The sequence below is a fragment of the Cebus imitator genome, unplaced genomic scaffold, assembly GCF_001604975.1.
Source record: "Cebus imitator isolate Cc_AM_T3 unplaced genomic scaffold, Cebus_imitator-1.0 Scaffold23, whole genome shotgun sequence".
Taxonomy (NCBI): domain Eukaryota; kingdom Metazoa; phylum Chordata; class Mammalia; order Primates; family Cebidae; genus Cebus; species Cebus imitator.
The window spans coordinates 1,396,054-1,402,053 of record NW_016107338.1 but is presented as its reverse complement, the minus strand read 5'-3'; the positions used below and the strand labels follow the sequence as shown (position 1 = coordinate 1,402,053).

General features: G+C 35.8%; 1 protein-coding gene across 6 annotated transcripts in view; it reads right to left on the bottom strand.

Moving 5' to 3' along the window:
• The window catches only part of EXOC6B (exocyst complex component 6B), a 663,192-nt gene that overhangs the window by 237,287 nt on the left and 419,905 nt on the right, over positions 1 to 6,000 (bottom strand). The gene's annotated exons all lie outside the window — the stretch shown is intronic.

Below are 6,000 nucleotides of genomic sequence, written 5' to 3'. Positions count from 1 at the left end.
AACATCACCCTGATACCAAAACCCGGCAGAGACGCAACAAGAAAAGAAAACTTCAGGCCAATATCCATGATGAACATAGATGCAAAAATCTTCAATAAAATACTGACAAGCTGATTGCAACAGCACATCAAAAAGCTTATCCACCATGATCATCCCGGGGATTCAAGCCTGGTTCAACATACGCAAGTCTATAAATGTAATTCACCACATAAACAGAACCAAAGACAAAAACCACATGATTATCTCAATTGAGGCAGAGAAGGCCTTTGACAAAATTCAACAGTCCTTTATGCTAAAAACCCTCAATAAGCTAGGTATTGATGGAACGTATCTCAAAATAATAAAAGTTATTTATGACAAACCAACAGCCAATATCATACTTAATGGGCAAAAACTGGAAGCACTCCCTTTGAAATCTGGCACTAGACAAGGATGCCCTCTCTCACCACTCCTATTCAATATAGTACTGGAAGTTCTAGCCAGAGCAATCAGGCAAGAAAAAGAAATAAAGGATATTCAAATAGGAAAGGAGGAAGTCAAATTGTCTCTATTTGCAGACGACATGATTGTATATATAGAAGACCCCATTGTCTCAGCCCAAAATCTCCTGAAACTGATATGCAGCTTCAGCGAAGTCTCAGGATACAAAATCAATGTGCAAAAGTCACAAGCATTCCTATACATCAATAACAGACTTAAAGAGAACCAAAACAAGAACGAACTGCCATTCACAATTGCCAAAAAGAGAATAAAATACCTAGGAATACAACTAACAAGGAATGTAAAGGACGTCTTCAAGGAGAACTACAAGCCACTGCTCAACGAAATAAGAGAGGACACAAACAGATGGAGAAACATTCCATGTTCATGGTTAGGAAGAATCAATATCGTGAAAATGGCCAAACTGCCCAAAGTAATTTACACATTCAATGCTATTCCCATCAAGCTGCCAATGACCTTCTTCACAGAACTGGAAAAAACCACCTTAAACTTCATAATGAACCAAAAGAGAGCCTGCATAGCCAAGTCAATTCTAAGCAAAAAGAACAAAGCAGGAGGCATCACACTACCGGACTTCAAACTATACTACAAGGCTACAGCAATCAAAACAGCATGATACTGGTACCAAAACAGAGATATAGACCAATGGAACAGAACAGAGGCCTCGGAGACTACGCAACTCATCTACAACCATCCGATCTTTGACAAACCTGAAAAAAACAAGCAATGGGGAAAGGATTCCCCGTTTCATAAATGGTGTTGGGAAAACTGGCTAGCCATGTGCAGAAAGCAGAAACTGGATCCCTTCCTGACACCTTACACTAAAATTAACTCCAGATGGATTAAAGACTTAAACATAAGACCTAACGCCATAAAAACCCTAGAAGAAAATCTAGGCAAAACGATTCAGGACATAGGTGCAGGCAAGAACTTCATGACCAAAACACCAAAAGCGTTGGCAACAAAAGCCAAAATAGACAAATGGGACCTAATCAAACTCCACAGCTTCTGCACAGCAAAAGAAACAGTCATTAGAGTGAATCGGCAACCAACAGAATGGGAAAAAATTTTTGCAGTCTACCCATCTGACAAAGGGCTGATATCCAGAATTTACAAAGAACTAAAACAGGTCTACAAGAAAAAAACAAGCCCATTCTAAAGTGGGCAAAGGATATGAACAGACACTTTACAACAGAAGACATACATGAGGCCAACAAACATATGAAAAAATTCTCATCATCACTGGTCATTAGAGAAATGCAAATCAAAACTACATTGAGATACCATCTCACGCCAATTAGAATGGCGATCATTAAAAAATCTGGAGATAACAGATGCTGGAGAGGATGTGGAGAAATAGGAACACTTTTACACTGTTGGTGGGAGTGTAAATTATTTCAACCACTGTGGAAGACAGTGTGGTGATTCCTCAAGGACCTAGAAATAGAAATTCCATTTGACCCAGCAATCTCATTACTGGGTATATATCCAAAGGATTATAAATTGTTTTACTATAAGGACAGATGCACACAAATGTTCATTGCAGCACTGTTTACAATAGCAAAGACCTGGAACCAACCCAAATGCCCATCGATGATAGACTGCACAGGGAAAATGTGGTACATATACACCATGGAATACTATGCAGCCATCAAAAACGATGAGTTCGTGTCCTTTGTAGGGGCATGGATGAACCTGGATACCAAAATTCTCAGCAAACTGACGCAAGAGCAGAAAATCAAACACCGCATATTCTCACTCATAGGCAGGTGTTGTGCAATGGGAATATATGGACACAGGGAGGGGAGCACTACACACTGGGGTCTGTTGGGGGGAAATGGGGGAGGGACGGGGGGTGGGGAGGTGGGGAGAGATAGCATGGGGAGAAATGCCAGATATAGGTGAAGGGGAAGAAGGGAGCAAATCACACTGCCATGTGTGTACCTATGCAATAATCTTGCATGTTCTTCACATGTACCCCAAAACCTAATATGCAATAAAAAAATAAAAAATAAAAAAAGAAGAAACATACCTCACAATAATAAAAACAATATACAACAAACCCACAGCCAACATCATATTGAACAGGGAAAAGATGAAAGCATTCTCCCTAAAAACTGGAATAAGACAAAGATGCCTACTTTGACCACTCCCATTCAACATGTACTGGAAGTCTTAACTAGAGTAATCAGGCAAAAGGAACAAATAAAAAGTATCCAAATAGGCAAAGAAGTCAAATTAACTCATAAAATGTATCCAAACAGGCAAAGAGGAAGTCAAACTATCTCTTTTTGCTCATGATATGATTCTGTAGCTAGAAAACGCTAAAGACAATACCAAATGACTCTGGAATTTGATAAATAACTTTAGTAAAGTTTCAAGATAAAAAATCAATGTACAAAAATCAGTAGCATTTCCATGCACCAATAATAAGCTGAGAACCAAATTAAGAATTCAATCCCATTTACAACAGCTACAAAATAATAAAATGCCCAGGAATACATTTAACCAAGTTGGTAAAAGATCTCTACAAGGAAAATAAAAAAATGCTGATAAAAGAAATCATAGATGATACAGTCGATTGGAAAAACATCCCATGTTCATGGACTGGAAGAATCAATATAATTAAAATAAACATACGCCCAAAGTGATCTAGAGATTCAACGCAATTTCTATCAAAATGCCAATGTGACTTTTCACAGAAATAGAAAAAACAATACTAAAATTCATCTGGAACCTAAAAAGAATACAAATAGCCAAAGCAATGCTATGTAACAAGAACAAAGCTGAAGGCCACACATTCTCTTACTTTTACTACAAGACTATAGTAATCAAAGCAGCATGGTACTGTTACAAAAATAGCCATGTAGATCAATGGAAAAGAATAGAGAACACAAAAATCAAGTCACATATCTATAACCACTGATCTTCAACAAAGTAAACAAAAATATACACTGTAGACAGGACCTCTATTTAGTAAATAAAGAACGTCTATTTAGTAAAATTTTCCCAGTGTTGGGAAAATTGGATAGACATATGCAGAAGAATGAAACTGGACATATCTCTCTCACCATATACAAAAATTAACTTAAGATGGATCAAAGACCAAAATGCAAGATCTGAAACCAAAAAATCTGAAAACAAAATATAAGAAAAACTCTTCTAGACATTGGCCTAGGCAAATAATTTATGACTAAGTTCTCAAAAGCAAATAGAACAAAAACAAAAATAGAAAATTTGAACTTAATTAAACTAGAAAGCTTCTGCACAGTGAAAGAAATAACCAACAGAATAAACAGATAAAACACAGAATGGAAGAAAATCTTTGCAAACTATGCATCTGATAAAGGGCAAATATCAAGAAGCTATAAGAAAGTCAAACAAATCAACAAGAAAAAAATAAATAGCCCCATTAAAAATGGGCAAAAGACATGAGCAGACATTTCTCAAAGGAAGACATAAGTAGCCAACAAACATATAAAAAAATTGTTCAACATAATTAATTATCAAAGAAAAACAAAACAATCAGATATCATCTTATACCAGTCGAAATAGCTACTATTAAAAAGTCAAAAAACAACAGATATTGGTGACAATATGGAGAAAAGGGAATGCTTATACACTGTAGGCTGGAATGTAAATTAATATAGCCTATATAGAAGACAGCATAAAAATTTCTCAGAAAACTAAAAATGAACTACAATTGAACTCAGCAATCCCACTACTGGGTATCTACCCGCCCCCCAAAATAAAAATCATTACAGCAAAAAGATACCTACACTCATATATTTATCACAGTACTGTTTATCATAGGAAAGATATGAAATCAACCTAAGTGTTCATGAACAGAAGGCTGGACAAAGAAATGCTATATAGAGAGAGACAGACAAATATAGATATAACATTTATGTTAATGAGCTTCAAATAGAAGGACCTCAAAGAGACGAGCTCCATATAAGAAAATGTTACATATGGCTGGGAGTGATCGCTCATGCCTATAGTCCCAGCACTTTCGGAGGCCAAGGCGGGCGGATCACCTGAGGTCAGGAGTTCAAGACCAGCCTGGCCAGTGTGGTGAAACCTTGTCTCTACTAAAAATACAAAGATTAGCCAGGTATGGTCACAGGTGCCTGTAATCACAGGTACTTGAAAGACTGAGGCAGGAGAATCGCTTGAATCTAGGAGGCGGAGGGTGCAGTGAGCCAAGATCGCGCCATTGCACTCCAGCCTGGGCAACGGGAGCAAAATTCTGTCTTAAAAAGGGAAGAAAGAAAGGAAGAAATGTTATATATATTTTCCATGATATATACATATATATATGTTCCACAATATGCTTATATATATTATAATCTATCATGAAAAAAAGAATGAAATCATGTATGTGTGTATGTTTGTACATATATGTGTGTGTGTACATATGTGTGTGTGTGTGTGTGTGTGTGTGTGTGTGTGTATCACGGAGAAAGAATGAAATCATGTCTTTTCCATCAACATGGATGAAACTAGGGTCCATGATCTTAAGTGAAATGACTCAGAAACAGAAAGTTTCCGTTAAAAGATAAATAACAAGAATCCCAAACCCAACAACATTACAGCATAAATACAAAAAATTAAGGGTAAAACCAAAATCATATAAAAAGCTAGAGGAAAAAACTTAAAGCATCAATAGTATTGACAGTTGACTTTTCAACAGAAATGGCAAATGCAAGAAGATGAGATTTCTGACATAAGATTTTTCTTTAAATCCTTCAAAAATGAAGAACAAATAATTTTTTTGACAAATAAAAAATGTCCTCATAGAATGAGTTAGGAAGCATTTCCTCTTACTATTTGTAAAAAATGTAAGAATTTGTATTAATTCTTTTTTAAATGTTTGGTAGAATTCTCCACTGAAACCATCTAGTCCTGGACTTTTCTTTACCAGGAGGCTTTTTGCTACAAAATCTCTCCCTTCTATTATAGGTCTGTTATGATTTTCTATTTATTCTTGAGTCAGTTTAGGTAATGTATGTGTTTCTAGGAATTTGTCATTTTTCATCTAGGTTATCTTCCCATAGTTGTCACAAATTACATTTTACATATTTGTGCTTAATAAAATTTTTACAATTACCTTTATGCATTTGTCTTTTAAATAATGTAGAAATAAAATTGGACTTGTAAGCGAAAAATATAGCACTGGTTTTTATATTTTCCCATAAATTTACTTTTGCCAAAGATTTTTATTTCTTCATATGGCCTTGAGTTACTATCTATTTACCTTTCATTTCACCATAAAAGAATCTGTTAGCATTTCTCGTAGGGCTTGTCTAGTTATAACAAACTCCCTCAGAATTTGTCTATCTAGAAATGTGTTAAATTCTACATTAGTTTTGAGGAAACATTTTGCCAGATGTAGAATTCCTAGTTGACAGTTTTGGTTGTTTTCCCCACACTCCGCCCCCTAAGCACTTTAAATATATTAACCCACTGCCTGGGGCCTCTAATGTTTCTGATGAGAAA